Source organism: Myotis brandtii, unplaced genomic scaffold, assembly GCF_000412655.1.
Source record: "Myotis brandtii unplaced genomic scaffold, ASM41265v1 scaffold48, whole genome shotgun sequence".
Taxonomy (NCBI): Eukaryota; Metazoa; Chordata; class Mammalia; order Chiroptera; family Vespertilionidae; genus Myotis; species Myotis brandtii.
Window position 1 is genome coordinate 531495 of NW_005368341.1, and position 19023 is coordinate 550517.

The following is a 19023-nucleotide window of genomic DNA, read 5'->3' on the forward strand; positions in this document are numbered from 1 at the left end:
GCAAACATGTATTTGCTTAATAAATGTCTTAAAAAATAGCAATGTGCTATTTTTTTCATCAAATATGGCATTTTAACAACCCTTGAGAAAGCATGTAACTAACTGTGCTGAAAACAAGCACACCTAAACCAGTATGTACAGGGCTGGTTCTACCCAACTCTAGAGTCTTAGGGAGTAAATTTTCAAGTGATTCTTATTCCCTGTGCCAACACTGTCTTCTATTTAAAAAAAAAAAAAAAAAAACTATCCCAGAAATGTTTGGTTACAATTGTGAAAATTATATCCCTAACTAGCTATTTTAGAGGATTGTGCAACAAGAACAACAGAGAATACAACACACTGTAAATACCTGGTCATTGATTATAAATGCACCAATTTTAGCCAGATTTTCAAAACTCATACATTTACATTTATTTCTCAAGACTTTCTCTAGTGTTTCTTGTACTGATTTCCCCTATTAACATATATCCATTTGCTACCTTTGTTCCTTTACTTTCAGAGGAGAAATTTTAGGTGCATAGTGATTAGAAATTTTTTTTTACTATGGTAAACATAAAAATTTATCACTTTACTCAGATATTTATATTAGTGTAAATGAGGGGAAATTGGCAAGTAGCCACACATCATAGAAAAAGTTCATTTTGATATTTAACTATTAGAGAGATGTGTTTAATGCTTCTAAGTTCCATTGAGAAAAAGAAAGTGAAAAGTGGCACAATCACAGACAAACACAGCACTACTGAGAACAGCTACCATGCTGAACTGAGTAACCGCCAAAGAAAGCAAAACAAAAGTGTACAAGGAAAATAAAGAATATAATGGGAAAGTTTTCAGAGAAATGTACTTATCGACACATGAGAAATAGAGTTGAATCCGCTTGCTGAATAACAGGAAAATAGATAGGAAGAGTTTAATTCCCTTGTTGAATAGTTACATGTGCTAACTTTTCTCAATGCTTCAGTCTTTCAATGAGAGCTTTAGGCACACCCTGAATCATATATTCTGAGCATTGCTTTGTCTATAGGTTAGGCACTACCAGGTCATTACAATGCAAGAGGAAGCAACCACATCATTTACCATAGAAGTGCAATGAACTCTTAATTACAGGCACAAATGATGGAGACTAGCAGACAACACTAAAGATATACGTGTATTCAATTTTGATAGGAATATGAATATACATGCATTGGGTAACAGGAAATCTGCTTTAACCACCAATTAAATATAAGTTGACGTTTAACTTTGAAAAAAGATAAAAAGCTATCGATAGTATTCTTCCATCCTAAAATTTCACTTAATATTCCAAATCTCCCTTAAAGCCAGAGTAAGCAATGTGACTGCCTTGGCTGCTATCATCCTGGGATAAAAGACTTGCGGTCTTGTACTTGAGAGATCAAGTTTTAGCTTTGTCTTCATTCCCTGTGAACTTAGTATGCTTACTTACAAATTAATGCAGAAAAAAAGATATTAAATAATTTCAAAGGACTTCTCTGATGTATGCACATGCAGTCTGTACCTTATCTAGGTGGGATTGCCTGCTAAGAAGAAGCATCTACTTCTTTTCCCCCCATGATGTCAAATATGCTAGAGCAGTATAGTTGGTGAGGCAGTATGCCTTCAAGAGCATGACTACTCAGTTAAGACTGCCTAGACTCACACACCAATGCTGCCATTTTTAGTTGTGTGATCAAGGACAAGTAATTCTTCTAATTTTCCTCACCCATAAAGTAGGGGTTAAATCAACACCTATCTTATGGGGTGGCTATGAAGATTACTTGAGATAAAATACAAAAGGCACCAGCACATTGGCCCATAATAAATAAGCACTCTATAAATCTCAGCAACCAATATGAAGAACAGTAGATTTATCAAACACTATAGAAGTGTTCAGTGGAAGGGAAAAAACTATACTCTAATACATAATTTATATAGTATAATTTCAATATATAATTGGAATAATTTCTATTTCATGATGTTTAGTGAATATGTACCTCAGTTACCTAATCTCCAAAATGGAGATGTGAAACCTCGTAGGACTACTGAAAAAACTGAATGAGCTAATACACTTAGCAGAGAATAGAGTCTGGGAGATAGTAAGGTCTAACATTAGCTTTATTTTAATTCTCAGTTGATAAAGTCTTTAAAATAATATGTCTGGGTTCAATTATAATTAAAAATATAAGATTTTTATACATTATGACCTAGATATCAAAATCTATCAACTCCAAAATGTTTATCCAATCTTATTTTCAATTTCTGTTCACCTTTAGTTTTATTTCATATGTCCAAAACTATACAAAAATAATACAAATCAAAACATTGTTACAGGAGGAACAGCTAAAAAGGATGTTTGATTTTACAAAAAGAAGAAAAATAAGAAGAGAATATACTGCAGGTCATCTAAAAACATTTCGTTGAACATAGTTTCATTATAATGTTGTTAGGATGTGTGGGAACTTAAATCTTGTTTATATCAATCAATCCACAGTAAAACTGGATTTGCTTTCATTTAAAGTCGCAGAACCTATCTATGGCATTATTGAAGACATGACAGTAGCAACTGGTTTCTAATACTAGAAGCTGGATTATGCTTGTTTTGTATGATTCCAAGCACTGAAATTATTGAGAGACCTGTCAGCTCTCTTGGAGAGAAAAACTGCCAATGGTCTGAGCTGCCACAAGATGGAATATGTTACCTTCTTCTATCCCTGGCAGAAGCTCCTTCCTTGTCACTTAGTAGAGATACTGGGCAGATAATTCAAGTCTCAGATGAATAATGGAATAACAGAGTTGGAGAGCATTTTCAGGACTGTATAGTGTTTGTTTTGGCATCTCTTTGAGTTATAAAAGTTACAAAATTTTAGAAAAAATGAGGTTGAGCCCGCATTTAACAAATGAGAAGATAACTTTAGAAGTAACTTAATTCAAGGTCATTCATCTAGAATTGGGGCTACTGTGCCAGTCTTTCCAAACAACTGAGTATATAATAAGTAATCCCTTCTTTAAAAATTAGCAATATTAACACACTGCAATTAAAAATAATTTTTAAATTACAAAAGCAAATTTTACTAAAAATAAATGAATGAAATGAGAAACATTTCATTGCTATATGTGCTTAAAATTATGATGTTTACTACTCTAAAATTGTATACTCCAGAAATACCACACTTCACTATGTAATTAATGTATACTATGTTCAGGCTTCTGTTTTCTTTACTTTTAATAATTAACTTTACTTTTTTTTAATTTTAAAAATTGAAATGTTAACACATAAGATGAAAAATAGTAAGGAGGGTGTTTTATCTTGAAGGCTGTTTGCTGGGTTCTGTTCTGAAAGAGCTGCATTCAATACCAATCTTTGCAGGTGACACTCATCATGATCTCCGCTACTCAAATTAATCATCACTGGGCCTGGTTGCAAAGAATAATGCAAGTAGAATCTGCAGACGTTTCGTGATTACTTCTGGTATTACATTTCTCATCATTCATAACCTGATGACCATTTATGACAGATACTGGGAGTCACACGGGGCAGTGGCGATCCAATGAGAATTATCAGGGTGTTTCATTAACAAGGATCAAATTGATGTCTCAAAAAGAGAAACCAATGGACACCACCTCAGGATGGTCTTAAATTAAATCTGGACACCTTTGGGCTTTAGGGCCTTTTTAAAGTTTCTTGAGCATTTTTTAAGTAGAAATAAATTCGGGCTTCAAAAAAAATTATGAATCATAAAAAGTTATTTAAAGATTTAATGTTTCAATAGATTTTGAAAGTCAAGGAATGTCACATTAAATACTAAATTTGTGAGACAGGCTAACCATTCCACACGTCTGACAAAATCATCAAATCAACTTAATTATAAAAGAAAAATTACACTAAGTAAACATTTCCTTTTTAACCCAAATTTTATCAGAATACCACCTTAATAAGAAAAATTAGCCGAAACCGGTTTGGCTCAGTGGATAGAGCGTCGGCCTGCGGTCTGAAGGGTCCCAGGTTCGATTCCGGTCAAGGGCATGTACCTGGGTTGCAGGCGCATCCCCAGTGGGAGATGTGCAGGAGGCAGCTGATCGATGTTTCTCTCTCATCGATGTTTCTAACTCTCTATCTCTCTCCCTTCCTCTCTGTGAAAAATCAATAAAATATATTTTAAAAAAAAAAAAAGAAAAAGAAAAATTAAGTGGCAGTTTGGCTACTTTCATTATATAAATACAAATATTTTGAAAATTAAACATCTCTTCCCCAATTTTTACTAATAGAAAAACTATTTAAAAATAACTTTTAAGTAGTTTCCTTCATAAGACCCAGTTTATTTTCTAATTTCCCCTTTAGAATCTCTTCTCTTCATGATGTACAATGCAGCATCAGTTTAGGTCTAATGACATTAAATCAGTGACCATAGTTTTTATAAAGCCAGATTTATGGGAAAAGGCCACATTATTGGTGATAGATATGGCCAAGTAATTTATAAGAACAGTATGTAAAGCATTTGATTTTAGATTTTAACTATTCTGTGCTATAAGACCTCTCTGTTACCCTAAATTGCTTAGTAAATGCTCAAGACAGCCTTGGAAGGATGGTTATTCGGAAGAATAAAGTGAAGAACAGCTGATTTCAGTGGAGAATGAAGAAGCAGAGAACATATGGCCTTCTCTGAATATTAGGGAGGATACCGGAGGGCTTTCCACAATGAATGGAGTTCCAATTTCGATCATTTTATCAGGCAAGAGAAAGACCCAGAGGCTGGGGCATTAAAACATGTTAAGTCTACAGAATGTGGTTATACATTAGCAATAAAAATAAGGAAAGTCAAGGCAAACAGGTCCAAAGAGGGCTAAGCAGAAGTGAGAAAAACAGAAAGAAGGCGAGAGGAAATAATGAAGCAGCTAAGGTATACAGAATAATGTAGTAGAGAATAGTGAAACAAAAATTGAGAAAGGCCTCAAGGAAGCCACAAGAATGTGACAGAGAGGAAATGGATATCAAGAGATGTTATGATGGAAAATTGTTCCCAAATTATTATGACATTTTTAGTTTTCAAATAATACAGAACGGCCATATGTTTTGAAATTTTCAACAAGATCATTAAAATTGCATGAATAAAAATGTATGAAAATTCTACAAAATTATATGGATTTAAACATTTTTTATATTTTAGAAATTTTTTGGCATGTATAATTTTATAACAAATAAAAATTTTAAATATATGTTTTCACTTACCTGATTTTATTTTTGTAAAAATAGATGTTACTTTTTAGAACAGTTGTAGATTTACAGAAAAACTGAGCAGGTATACAAAGATTCACAATATACTTCTTCCTCCCCACACACAGCTCTTTCTTTAAATTTAAATGTTAAAAGTCTTCATTTTCACATCATAGCACCTTTGATAGGTCAAGGGTAGGGAAAAATGAAGGAGAAGAATGCCAGATGGACAGAAATAGAGGAAGAGATAAAAATACCAAGATTTGGAAGTATGCACACTTCATCAATTCTTATTCAGTGCAACAATAAGGAACAAGTTGCTGAGTTAGATACATGGGATAAACAATGAACTTGGAGAATGTGAAGGGGAAAAAAGACTTTCACATGAAGACTGAGCTAGCCTTCACTCTGACTCTGGCATTGTGTGTTTTAAGGTTTTATACTACTTGTGAAGTAGTAAAATAATATTTGAAGGGAATCAGTGATACATTAGGATTCATATTATAAAACGTAGGGCAACTACTAATAAGTTCTTTAAAAGAGGTCTAACTAATAAGACAAGAATGTAGACAAAAACAAATCATAAAAATACTCAATGCAAAAGCAGGCAGAAAAAGAAGGGAAAATGACAAAGAACAAATGGAATAAAAAGAAAACAATTCCAAGCTGGTAGATTTAAACCCAACTGTATCAATAATTACATTAACTCTAAGTAATGGAACCAATTCAGATAAAGATGGAGATTCTCGGGTTGTATAAAATATCAATTTCCAACTATACGCTGTTTACTAGAAATCTAATCCACTTTAATGTGGCCTATGTGTGCACATGTAAATATTTTAAATATAAAGATACAGATAAACAAAGGAGAATAAAAGATATACCATGGAAGCAGCAATCAAAAGAAAGCTGGAGTGCTTATAGTAATATCAAAGTAGGCTGCAGAGCAAGAATGTTATCTGGGTAAAAAGGACATTACATTGATAAAGGGGTCAAATCAGCAAAAAGAAATTACAAAAGAGATTCAAAATGTATAAAGCAAAAACTAATAGAACTCCAAAGTGATACATACAAATCTATAGTTACAGTTGGAGATTTTAATACTCTTCTCTTAGTAATTAATAGTACAACTAGATAGAAAGTAACTATATATAAAAACACCTGAACAACACTGTCAACCTAGTTTTATAGGATATTCCACTCAACAACAGATGAATACACATTCCTTTCAAGTGCACATGGACCAAGATAGACCTTAATCTGGGCCATAAAACAAACCTCAATGAATTCATTTTCAAATAATACAGAACAGCCATATGTTTTGGAAATTTTCAACAAAATCATACAAAATATGTTCTTTGACCAGAGTTGAATTAATCTAGAAATCATTTAACAGAAAGCTATATGGGAAATCCCCCAAATATCTGAAGATAAAACAACATATTTCAAAATATCCTAGTAGCTAAAGAGAAAGTCACAAGGGAAAATAAAAGCTTATAGTCTAAAACCTGAAAGTTTTGTTGGGCAGGACTGCGGTATTGCACTTTCTGATTATAGTAAAAAAAGAAATTTTAAATATCAGGTCATGGTCTATAAGAGCTATTATCAGATATTGCACTATTTCAGAGCTGTCTAGAGCCACTGTTATTGTCAATCTGGTTCATGGGTCACTGTTAGGGAAAAACATGTTTTTAACTGGTCTGTCATTTTGGATGCAAAGCTTTAAATGATTCTGAAATTATCTGCATCCCTCCTTCAACATTTCATTATACCATTTTGGCCAAGAGTACTGTGTCTCCTCACTAAAATTAGCTCTACGAGTCAATGATCAGGTTCAGTTAACAGCTAACAGAGCTCTTGGTGTTATGAGGTGCCTACATAAGCACAGCTCCAGTCTAAAGACTTCCAAAAGGCCCACTCACTTGGGTTTAGATCAGTAAATACGTAAGCATATGCAAAAAAAAAAAAGGGATGTTTATATTCTCAAGTACATTCCTATGTTGTTCACCTGTGTATATTGAGGACTAAATTCAGGATCAGGCGCAAATGAATCTATATATCTATATATCTATATCTATATCTATATCTATATCTATATCTATATCTATATCTATTTATATATAAAAAAGCCTAAGCGACCGTTCGACCATTAGCTATGATGTGCACTGACCACCAGGGGGCAGATGCTCAACGCACAGGCATGGAAACATGGAACAGACTGATGACTCTCAGACGGAAGGGGGAAGGGGGGAGGGCAGGAAGAGATTAACCAAAGATCTTACCGGTATATGCATTCTAGAGGCCTGGTGCACGAATCAGGCCTGGCCGCGGATCGGGCCGAAACTGGCAGTCTGACATCCGCCGAGGGGTCCTGGACTGTGAGAGGGTGCAGGCCAGGCCGAGGGACCCCACCAGTGCACAAATCTGTGCACTAGACCTCTAGTATACAATAACTATTTGCTGAATAAATGCTTTTCTAAAGTCTTCTCCAAACAGTTAGAACTTAGTATATTAAAAGAGTAAAGCTAAGGGCCTGGGAGAGAACTGGCATAGGCACTACTAGGTACCTAATACCTGTGAACCTTTGTAAAACCTCAGATGCCCAAACTCCAATCCATAAATTTACAATCTATTGATTCAGGATTTCAAACAGTGGGCTTTTTTTTATTGTTTGTAATTTTTTCTATAGATGATTTGCAACCAAGCTGAACGCCACTATCATAGGGCTTAAGCTAAAAGACTTCTGGGATAAAGCAATGATTTTCAAAGTGTAGTCCTCAAACCATCAGAATCAGCATTAACTGAGAAACTGTTAGAAATACAGATTCTCTGGCACCACCTCATAACGTCCAAAACAGAAACTCTGTGGTTGTATAAGACTTCCAGATGATTTGAATGTATCCTAAAGATTAAGAAGCTCTACTTAAAGTAGGGCAAATTCAGCTGGCATGAGGGCACCACAAAGAAAGAGGCATGGAAACAAAAGCTAAAAAATAAATAAATACACAGATAAATTAATAAAGAGGGTAGGAGACAAATTACAAATGTTCCGCAGCTTTACTTAATGTGAACCAGCTAACACTCAACTAAGCAGAGACAAATATTATTTACACACAAAGATATTTTGATCACCAAAACAAAGCTTTAAAAAACCCCACAGAGTACTAAGCAATCTTATCTTAAAGATCTCCTATCTTGTCATTACATTTCTCCGGACTTAGCCCAATTAAACCAAGGACATCAACCCAATTCTTTCATTTCCTCCATTCTTATAGAATACTAGAGCCTGGTGCATGGACTTATGCACGGGTGGGGACCCTTGGCCTGGCCTTCACCCTCTCGCAATCTGGGACCTCTTGGGGGATGTCAGACTGCCAGTTTTGGCCCAGTCCCTGCAGGCCAGGCTGAGGGACCCCACCAGTGCACGAATCCGTACACCAGGCCTCTAGTATGCATATGAGATCTTTGGTTAATCTCTTCCCACCCCCTCCCCACTTCCCTCTGAGAGTCATCAGTCTGTTCCATGTTTCCATGCCTGTGCCTTGAGCGTCTGCCCCCTGGAGGTCATTGCATGTCATAGCTACAGGTTGAACAGTCAAATGGATGGACGATCGCTTAGGTTTTTATATATATAGATATAGATGATTTCCTATCAGACAAACCTTCAGTATCCAGAGACACAGTCATTTACTTTCAGGTAGGAGAGTTAGGATTTGATGCTTGAGTTTTGTAGAACAAATCTGTAACAGTTACTAAATAATCTGAGTTGGATTCTGCTCTGTATTTATAATCCCAAAACTTTAAATATGTTCTGGAAATTTCTCATTAAACACAACTAAAAAGAAACCTCACAACCCCCTATTACACCACTCACCTATTGTATTTGTCTCCGAAATATAAATATAGCCACTAATCTTTCTGTTACCGCTATCACTATTCTTTCCAGTTACAGGTATCTCTCACTTTTCAAAAGTCCAGGTTACACTACTGCACTTTTACAAAAGACCTACGTTAGTACCTGTTTCACTAACAGAAAGAAATTCAAAGATGAGTTTTGCTTTAAAAAGATGAAGAGCAAAAATAGCATTCAGTGTTTGTTCTGCAGCAAACTGTTCATGCACCTTGAGCAGTGAAGGTGACACCACCAAGCTCCTTTCCCTAGAACAACACTCAGCATCAAGCCCCCAGAGCTTTGAACTGTGTCTGTGAGCATCTGTGCTTTATCTCTATTTATTTTCTGTACCCGTTAGCAAGATGTGTTCTAAGGTATCAGAAAGCCTAAGAGCACTCCCAAGGGTGTTATGCTTAGCATAAAACTGGACATAATTAAGGTTTTCAAACATGGTGAATGAAATAAGGATACTGGGCAGGCATTGAACTTTCCTGCATCCACACCAAGTATTGAGTTTTTGAAAGGGCACATAGGTTTAGGGCAGGTTTTGAAGATGTTTTGAGTGCCTACAAAGAACTATCTGATAGAAAAATGCATGAGGCAAAGACATCAAGCATACTGTCATATTTCAAGTCTTCCATATCAGCCACCTTCAACATCAAGTCAGGCAGACATAGAAGACGTAGGTGTTAGTGACATGCATGCCCTGATGGATTGAAACAACAATAAGATGCTAATAGATAACCTTTTTCCTCTCTCTCCTACACCCCAGTCTCCTGAACTTCCCACCACCCCAAACTCTATCGACTTAGCTTAGCATCACAGCTCTCAGCCCCCTGCCTTCCCGATTCTGGTTGAAACTACACTGTACATACATTATTTCTACCTTATACAGACTGCATAGTTATCATATCATTCCTGCTTTTATTATATGTTAGTGTTATTTTAAGTTTTATGTTATTTGATTCTTTTTGGGGTCTGGGAATGCTCAACAAATTTTCCATATAAATTAATGGCAATTGCTTCTTCACTTTATACCATTTCTGCTTTTGAAAGATTTCACAGAAACACTCTATTTTCGGATATCGAGAAAAATCTTTAGTCATATTAAAGTCAGTCGGTATCATTTAATAGTCACCTTTCTTCCTTGCTTCCCCATTTTAGTTAATTATCTGCTACAACCTCTAGTGTGCATTTATGTCTCCTGAATCCTCTTCATTTATTTTCCCATCAGCCTCCAAACTGGTCTACTTCCAGCTGCTCATTCATTTATTACACAGGCCTCCACAATATCAACCTTCTAAAGCACTATCCGCCATATTATCTCTTGCTGTCAGTGGATCCCCATTAGACTCTTAATATCTTTAGTCTGAATCCAGGCTCCAATCTACCTTAAACTTACATCACATGACTCCAATTCCACTCTGTATCTTTTTCATTGTCATTCATTCTCTTGAAGGATTTGCTACCTCCCATATTCATCTTTTGAAATCTGGTCATACTTCAAGATCCACTCAGATGTCACCTTGGTTTAATAGAAATTTCTAATAGAAAGATTCCTTTTAGAAATATTCCCATGATCCTCTAAATTCTATGATATATATATATATTAGAGGCCGGGGGCAGGGGGAGTCCCTCAGCCCAGCCTGCACCCTCTCACAATCTGGGACCGCTCACCCCTAACCATTTGCCTACCTGCCTGCTTGCCCCTAACTGCTTGCCTGCCTGTCTGCTCAGTGCACGTCATAGCAACCAGTCATTCCGGTCATTCTGCCATAACGGTCGCTTAGGCTTTTATATATATAGAGGATATCATATACAACATATAACAATTTGATGGATGAATAAATGAATGGATTTTAATATCTTTAATGAATATGAAATCAATTAGGAAAATAAATTTGAAGACAATCAACTTAGGAATCTTATTTTTAAAAGAATAGGGAAAGGAGGAACCCACACTGTTTGCTCTGCCCAGGGGATTCCATGAGATCCCATCCCATCCAATTTGCAGCCCCTCCCAAGCTATTTGTAGCAGCTTTTCCATATGAATGGTCTGTCCTTTGCTAAAATCTCGCAAACAAGCTGCAGCTGGTGACAGCATACCCCAAACCTATCAATAAAAGACCCAAGCCCCAGCACTAGTGCCAGCCTGCCTTGCTTCACAGCTGGGCCTCACCTCCTGCACAGCAGCGCTCCCACTGTAGTCTCAGTTGGTCATCGCAGCCAATTGGTCTGGAAGTCAACTCCTCCCAGAGATGCCAACAGCAATTCAGGCTCAACTACAAGACTATGAGCACAGCCCACACAGGGGTGCATCTAGAGTGCCCAGCTCAGGTGACTGGGGAGGCTGAGCCACTGGGCCCTAGAGGACACCTACTACACAAGGCCACTCTACCAATTCCATGAGACATAGCAGCTCTACCTAATACATAGAAACAAATCCAGGGAAGCAGCCAAAATGCAGAGACAAAGAAACATGTCACAAATGAAAGAAATCGAAGCAAGCAAACTGGATACCGAGTTCAAAACCATAGGTATAAGGTTACTCAAAGATCTTCATGAGACTTTCAAGTATCCTAGTGAGAATGTCAAAGACATGAAAAATGACCAGTCAGAAATTAAGCATAAACTAACTGAAATAAAGAATAATTTACAGGGATTGAATAGTGGAGTAGAGGATTCCGAGAATCAAATCAACCATTTTGACTATGAGAAAACAAAAAAACACCCAATCGGAAGAGAAGAAAAAAAAAAGAATCCCAAAATATGAAGAAAGTGTAAGGAGCCTCTGGGACAACTTCAAGCGTACCAACATCCAAATTATGGGGGTGCCAGAAGAAGAGAAAGAGCAAGATATTGAAAACCTATTTAAAGAAATAATGATAGGAAACTTCCCCTACCTGGTGAAAGAAATAGACTTTCAAGTCCAGGAAGCACAGAGAACCCCAAACAAAAGGAATCCAAAGAGGACCACACCAAGACACATCATAATTAAAATGCCAAGAGCAAAAGACAAAGAGAGAATCTTAAGAGCATCAAGAGAAAAGCATTTAGTTACCTACAAGGGAGAGCTCATTCAACTGTCAGCTGATTTCTCAACAGAAACTTGCAAGCCAGAAGGGAATGGCAAGAAATAATCAAAGTGCCAGATAATAAGGATATACAAGCAAGATTACTCTACCCAGCAAAGCTCTCATTTAGAATTGAGGGTCAGATAAAGAGTTTCACAAACAAAAAAAAGCTAAAGGAGCTCATCACCACCAAACCAGTATTATATGAAATGTTGAAGGGTATTAATGAAGAAGAAAGGAGAAGACATAAGAAGGAAGAGGACGAAAAAGGAAGAAAAAGGAGGAAGAGGAGGAGAAGGAGGAGGAGGAGGAGGAGGAGGAAAAATAAAAATATGAACAATAAAAATGGCAACAAATACATATCTATCAACAATTGAACCTAAAAATCAAAATAAATGAAAAAAAATCTAATGATCAAAATACACTGGTGAATAAAACAAAATCAGAGGCATGGAAGCATGGAACAGATTGAGGAATCGCAGAGAGGGGGGAAGGGGGGGATGGGAAGAGTATGAGTATGTCTGTGGGACTTACCCAATCAGTTGAAAGCCTTAAGAACAAAAACTGATTTCCTGGAGAAGTAATTACCTATGGACACAGACAGTAGGGTGATAAAGGCCTGGGTTGGGGCAGGAACTGGGTAGAGGAGGGTATGGGGGAAAAAGGGGGAACATCTATAATACTCTCAACAATAAAGATTTTTAAAAAGAAAAGAAAAAATAGGGAAAAATTGATTCTATGATTTCTTTACAAAAGAAAGCTTCAAAAGAAAAGTCAAAGAATCTTTGGTCAGAGTGCTGAATGCTCTACATGAAATTCAACTTCTCTTTTAAAAAAGATCTACATTTATAGGCCATGTCACAGAAGGTCCTTGATATAATCAGGCAATTTTTCAATTCTTTAATAATTGACACAAATAAGTAACCTGACAAGAGAAATTTGCATCTGGAAGTTTCAGTCAGTTATTGACTGATGTAATTCACTTGGATGGGACTGAATCCCATTGATTTAGTCTCTGGTAGGCCTATCTGCCTTGTGCAGCTGTCTGTGTCCATCTGATTTACTGAGCAATTACAGGGAGTGCCTAACAGTTTCATTCAAGGCAGAACTCCTCCACTTGCGATTATTTAGAGGGAACATCCTTAAAGAGTTACTTTTTCTGTAGTTCAATCTATCAGATCTCACAGTGCTCAAGTGGTTGCTCTTTGTGAACTAAGACACACTTAAGAGTTCTTGGCTTCATGTATTTTTGTATTTAAAAATGACATACACAGAATATATGGACAATTTTACACTAAAGTCAAATCATACAGTTACATTCTTAATAGTATAGTCATGAAGTAATATTTAACTCTAACTTGTCACTTTTTACCCATAATACTTTTCTCAAAGTTACTTTTCCAGAGTATTCATCTGCAGTTTAAAGGAAAACCATAAAGCATTAAACAATATAGGACCTGTGAAAGAAAGGCTGAAGGAACTGTGTTATTCACTTTTTAATAATTGTTTAAATTTCTTTCTCCCTTTCACCAAAGAACTAAAGTAAGGGTATAATAAAACAAACTTTTGTTAGATAACAGCATACCCTTGTCTAAGATAGAATTAAATAGCATAATAACCAATGTAGGTAAATAAGAAAAGGTATTGTTTTAGAGAGAAATGATAAATCCTGGAATCGATCATTTAGTTTTCAGGTAATAATACATGCAAGGAAATAAAGATCATAAGAACCTTTCTAACATGCAAGGTTTTAAAGAGAAAAATCCAGATTTAACAGTAAATAAATCTTTTGAAATACATGATAAGGCATGTCACTTATTTGTGTTCTAGTTTCTAATTCTAGTTCCACTAACAAAGTTAGAGTAAATAAAAATTGTATTGATAAAAACAGCAATTGGCCCTAGTCAGGAAGCTCAATTGGTTAGAGCAAAGTCCGGATATGCCAAGGTTGTGGGTTTGATCTCTGGTTAGGGCACATACAAGAAGCAACCAATGAATGCATAAATAAGTGGAACAACAAATTCTCTCTCTCTCAAATCAATAAATAAAATAATCAAGAAGAGGACATATAATCTAATTCCAAGTCTAATCTTATCTTAGAGTACTATAGTCAAGCAATGAAGTAGAAAGTAAGCAATGTCATTATTTATATACATAAATATTTCTATATTATATATTGAGTTATTATTATTTGCCAGTATGAAAAAAAACAGACTTGCTGGAGAGAAAGAGAGAGAAGACCAAACCCTTCTTGCTTTCACTAAAGAGAATGCGACAACATGGAAAACTCCAAATACTGGATGGGATCAGATCGTTCCAAGGGTGAAATCAAGTAAGAAAACAACTGTGGAATCTAAATAAAAAGATCTGATCATGAAACTCTAAAGAAAAACAAACAAACAGAAAAAAAAAAAACAGACTTAATGACACTGAAAAACTGGCCTACAGTTAGCAATTTTATCTGATATCAATAAATTATACATTGTTACCAAAAATTGTTTTCAGGAATTTAAGACAGCCAAACATCAGAACAAGAAGGTCTAGGAAATGTATAAAATGAACAGTTTTATATATGAGATATAATACTACTGCTTTGCTGGGTGCAGAATTTAAAAAGATATGACTGTGAAGATCAAAGCTCAAGAAATGTACCAAGAATTGATCACTAATTACACTGAAGTGACCAGACTAAATAAATGTCATAGAATAAAAGTATGTGATAAACTCATTTTTTAGAAAGAAAAAACACCTCAATAAAGAGGCAGAGTACATGGAAAGACAACACATGGATGAGAAAATTCAGATGGCTAATCAATATATGTATAAATATTCCACCTTATAGGTAGTCACAAAATATAATCAAAATGCCAATTTCTATCCACCAGAATTGTCAAAATCTGTGCCATGACATTGTCACATATTTGGGTCTGTTGGGAAATGAAATAACATTATCTATTAAAATGTAAAATACACATATACTCTGTCCTAGAAAACTCACTTTGAATAGAAATCAAACAGAAAAAGAAAAAAAAAATAGCCTGGCTGGCATGGCTCAGTGGTTAAGCATTGACCTATGAACCAGAAGGTCACGGTTTGATTCCAGGTCAGGGCACATGCCCAGGTTGCGGGCTCAATCCCCAGTGTGAGGAATGCAGGAGGCAGCCAATCAATGATTCTCTCTCATCACTGATGTTTCTATCTCTCTCTCCCTCTCCCTTTCTCTCTGAAATCAATAAAAATATATTTAAAAATAATATAGTATATTAAGAACAGTTATCCTTAATATAGGTTTACAGTAAATATTGCTAGTACATAGCTTTGTACTAGTTTTATGTGGGACAACATGATGACTTGATTCCCCATAGAAATGTATCCTGTCAAAGTTAACAGACATTAATCTTTTGGACCTCTGAGTTTATTCCTACTTTATTTTCTTGCATAATCAGCTACACATACAAAGTGACAGTAAAAAGTAGGACACTACTGAGTTACACGTAGTAGGTGAGGTCTATGTAATTACTAAACCAAGCTTTCCTGATTTATTGACATGCCATTTATAATCAGGGGGTTCCTAGGAAGAAAATAGAGAAAAATGGAGAAAAAATTAACTTTAAAGAAAATAACATCGTTGTGAAGATATAAATACAACTAAGTGATTTGTTTATCACAGTTAACGTGTAAAGAGGGCAAAGCCATGTTCCTAAAAATATTTTATTTATTTAATTTGAAAACAGATTCATATAATAGAATTCAGTGCTTGGTCACTCTTCCCCTACATTCCTATCCTAACTTGGGCTTCTTTTTAATGAAAAAAAAGGAGTCAGCAAAACAAAATGCCACCATTAAATCATTTTGCAACATTTTGTGTCAAAAACGTAATGGGAAATGCACACATCAAGGGAAAGGTTACTGTTCTTCCAGAACATCTTTTCACTTGGTTCATGGCCCATTCTTCTACATAACTGTGCGGGCACTACTGATGGTTTTCTCTCTCGGTTTAATGTGGCATTTGAAGGATTATGGCATTTTCAGAAAACCACAGTGCAGTGATTTTAGTGGTTATCTGGCTGAAAGTGATACTGTGATTGAGAATAAGTGCATTGTTTATGTGCAATGGTAAAAGTCAGCTACCAAGTCATCTCACAATGTCAAACCAATTCTTGATTATGTATTTTCTTAATATTACATGAGATCAGTCTAGAAAGTGAGACAGAATTAGAGGAAACTCCTTTTAAGTGGGAGCATGCTTTATGTATAAGTACATTATATTTAGCTTTAAATCCTATTAAGTACAGGGCAATAGGAAAAGCTAATTCAGAAACTGATAATCTTAATTCATTTCGGTTTAGGATAAATGTAATTGATCCTTGAAACTGTTTCACAAAAAGAGTTATAATGAATTAAAAATTAAAAGAAAAATTATTAAGAATTAAAATGAAAAGAAACCATATATCATATATGCAAAACAATTGAATAAATGAAAATGCTATAAATGCTCAGCTATTATGTCATCTACAAATATATTTTAGCCTATTTAAAAGCTCAGTAAATATTTTGTGGTATAGAATTAAAAAGAAAACAAAAAACTTTTCAAAGTAAACTACTATAAACCATCCCTCACAAACCTACGTCTCAATTAGTAAAAAATGAAAAATGGCTATCTAATAATTAACTCACATATTTGTGATAGGCTATGATTTATAAAATATATAACTGAAATTGAAATTAGAAAAAATATTATGGGCTAACAGTGGGAGATTTGTGCGATAAATTATTCAGAATTCTTTACACCTGGATACCATTTTTCATTTCCAAATTTCTCTTTTTCAATCATTCATATGCACCTAAGCAACCAGCTGACCAGCTGGTAGCTATGACGCCCACTGACCACCAGAGGGCAGATGCTCAACGCAAGAGCGGAAACCACAGGCATGGAAACATGGAACAGACTGATGAATCTCAGAGTGAAGGGGCGAGGGGAAGTGTGGGAAGAGATTAATCAAAGATCTTACATGCATACTAGAGGCCCAGTGCACGGATTCGTGCACCAGTGGGGTCCCCGTGCCTGGCCTGTGCCCTCTTGAACCTGGGACCCCTCGGGAGATGTCGGAGAGCCGGTTTCGGCCGGATCCCTACAGGCCAGGCCGAGGGACCACACTCGTGCATGAATCTGTGCACCGGGCCTCTAGTAGTAGTATAAAGTCATAGAATGTGAAAATTAAAGGGATCTGCAAATCAACTTAATACATTGCTTGTGTTATGAATGAAATAACTGGTTCCCAGAAAAGTTACCTACATACCTCATGGTGATACAGCCTCTTGTGTAAAATTCCAGCCTTTCAATTTCAGTCCTATGCCCTCCCCCATCATTTTCCTGGTTAGTTACTTAAGATATCATTATGGTTTTCCTAATCAACAATCTCTCCATATACAACAACAATATTCAGTGGAAAATTAGTTACACTAATGACACATATCACATGGAGAAAATGAGTGAATAAAGTAAAATAAGGAGAAAAAAATGAGGTTTGATAGCTTCTCTTCTCTATCCTTAATCATAAAATACAAAAGTGAAAGCATTCTATTCAAATTCCACTTAACTAAAACACACACACACACACACACACTTTAATATTGAACAAGATCACCTTAAGGTTATGTAATTCTGAGTTTATGTATTTCTGAGGTTTAACTCTCAGAAATGTATACTAAAGTTAAATGTACTTAACAAAGAAAACTCTGGTCCACATGTTTTCATTGCGGAATTTAACAAAAATCCAATGAAGAAATAATATCAATCTTAAACAAATTCTTTTAAAAAAGAAAAAAAAGGAGAGAGGAACACTTTCTAAGGCCTTTTAGAAGCCCAGTAAAACCTGATGACAAAACTGGATAAAGCCTTTACAAGAAAAGCAATTAACAAAGCAAGACTTTTATGAATAGAGACACAAAGCCCTTATCAACATATTAGCGAATAAATTCCAAAAATATATAAAAGAGACCATACCTCATGATCAGGAGGTATTTATTCCAGGATTGTAAGGCCTCCTTTTGTGGGAGAAGAAAGAGCTAGACTAAAACACTACTCGTGCATCTTCCCCAAGACTCCCTTGTTCTCCCCCTCCCCCTTGAGGGAGGGGGTCTTAAAGACACTTTTATCCACTGACTCAGTTCTACCTCATTACCCTTCCCCTCTCCTTCACCCAGCCCCTGGGGCCATAAAACAGCAAGAGCCTTTTGTTCAGGGCTCTGTCAGCAGAGACATTAATGCCCCATACCTCACTCAATGTCTGCAGTGATCCATTTGACTTTACCAAGTTCTATTTAGTGGGGGAAATGGAACATTTGGGGAGCCAGCAACCATTCCTATTTGGCCTCTTGCTTATGCTACTGTAATAAGTAATTTTAACTGTAACTTGCAGTTTGGTTTGTGATCCTAAGTGACCCCTCAACACCTGGCAGCTCTCAACACTTGCATAAGCAGTTAAAATTTGTATTTAGCCCTAGCCAATTTGCCTCAGTGGATAGAGCCTCAGCCTGAGGACCGAAGGGTCCCTGGTTTGATTCTGGTCAAGGGCACATACCTCGGTTGCAGGCTGCTCCCCGGCCCAGGCTCTGAATGGGGCTCATGCAGGAGACAACCAATCGATGTGTTTCTCTCACATCAATATTTCTCTCTGTCTTTCCCTCTCTCTTCCACTCTGTCTAAAAATAATCAATGAAATATCTTCGAGTGAGGATTTAAAAATATATATGTATATATTTAAAGTTTTCCTATACTATAGCATCAAAAAATATTAAATACTTTGGAATCCTATATAATAAAAGGCTAATATGCAAACCGACTA

The 19023-nt window shown here is 35.9% G+C and overlaps 1 protein-coding gene across 5 annotated transcripts in view; it reads right to left on the minus strand.

Moving 5' to 3' along the window:
* PHF14 (PHD finger protein 14) overlaps nucleotides 1-19023 on the minus strand; it is a 154363-nt gene that overhangs the window by 65087 nt on the left and 70253 nt on the right. The window lies entirely within an intron of this gene.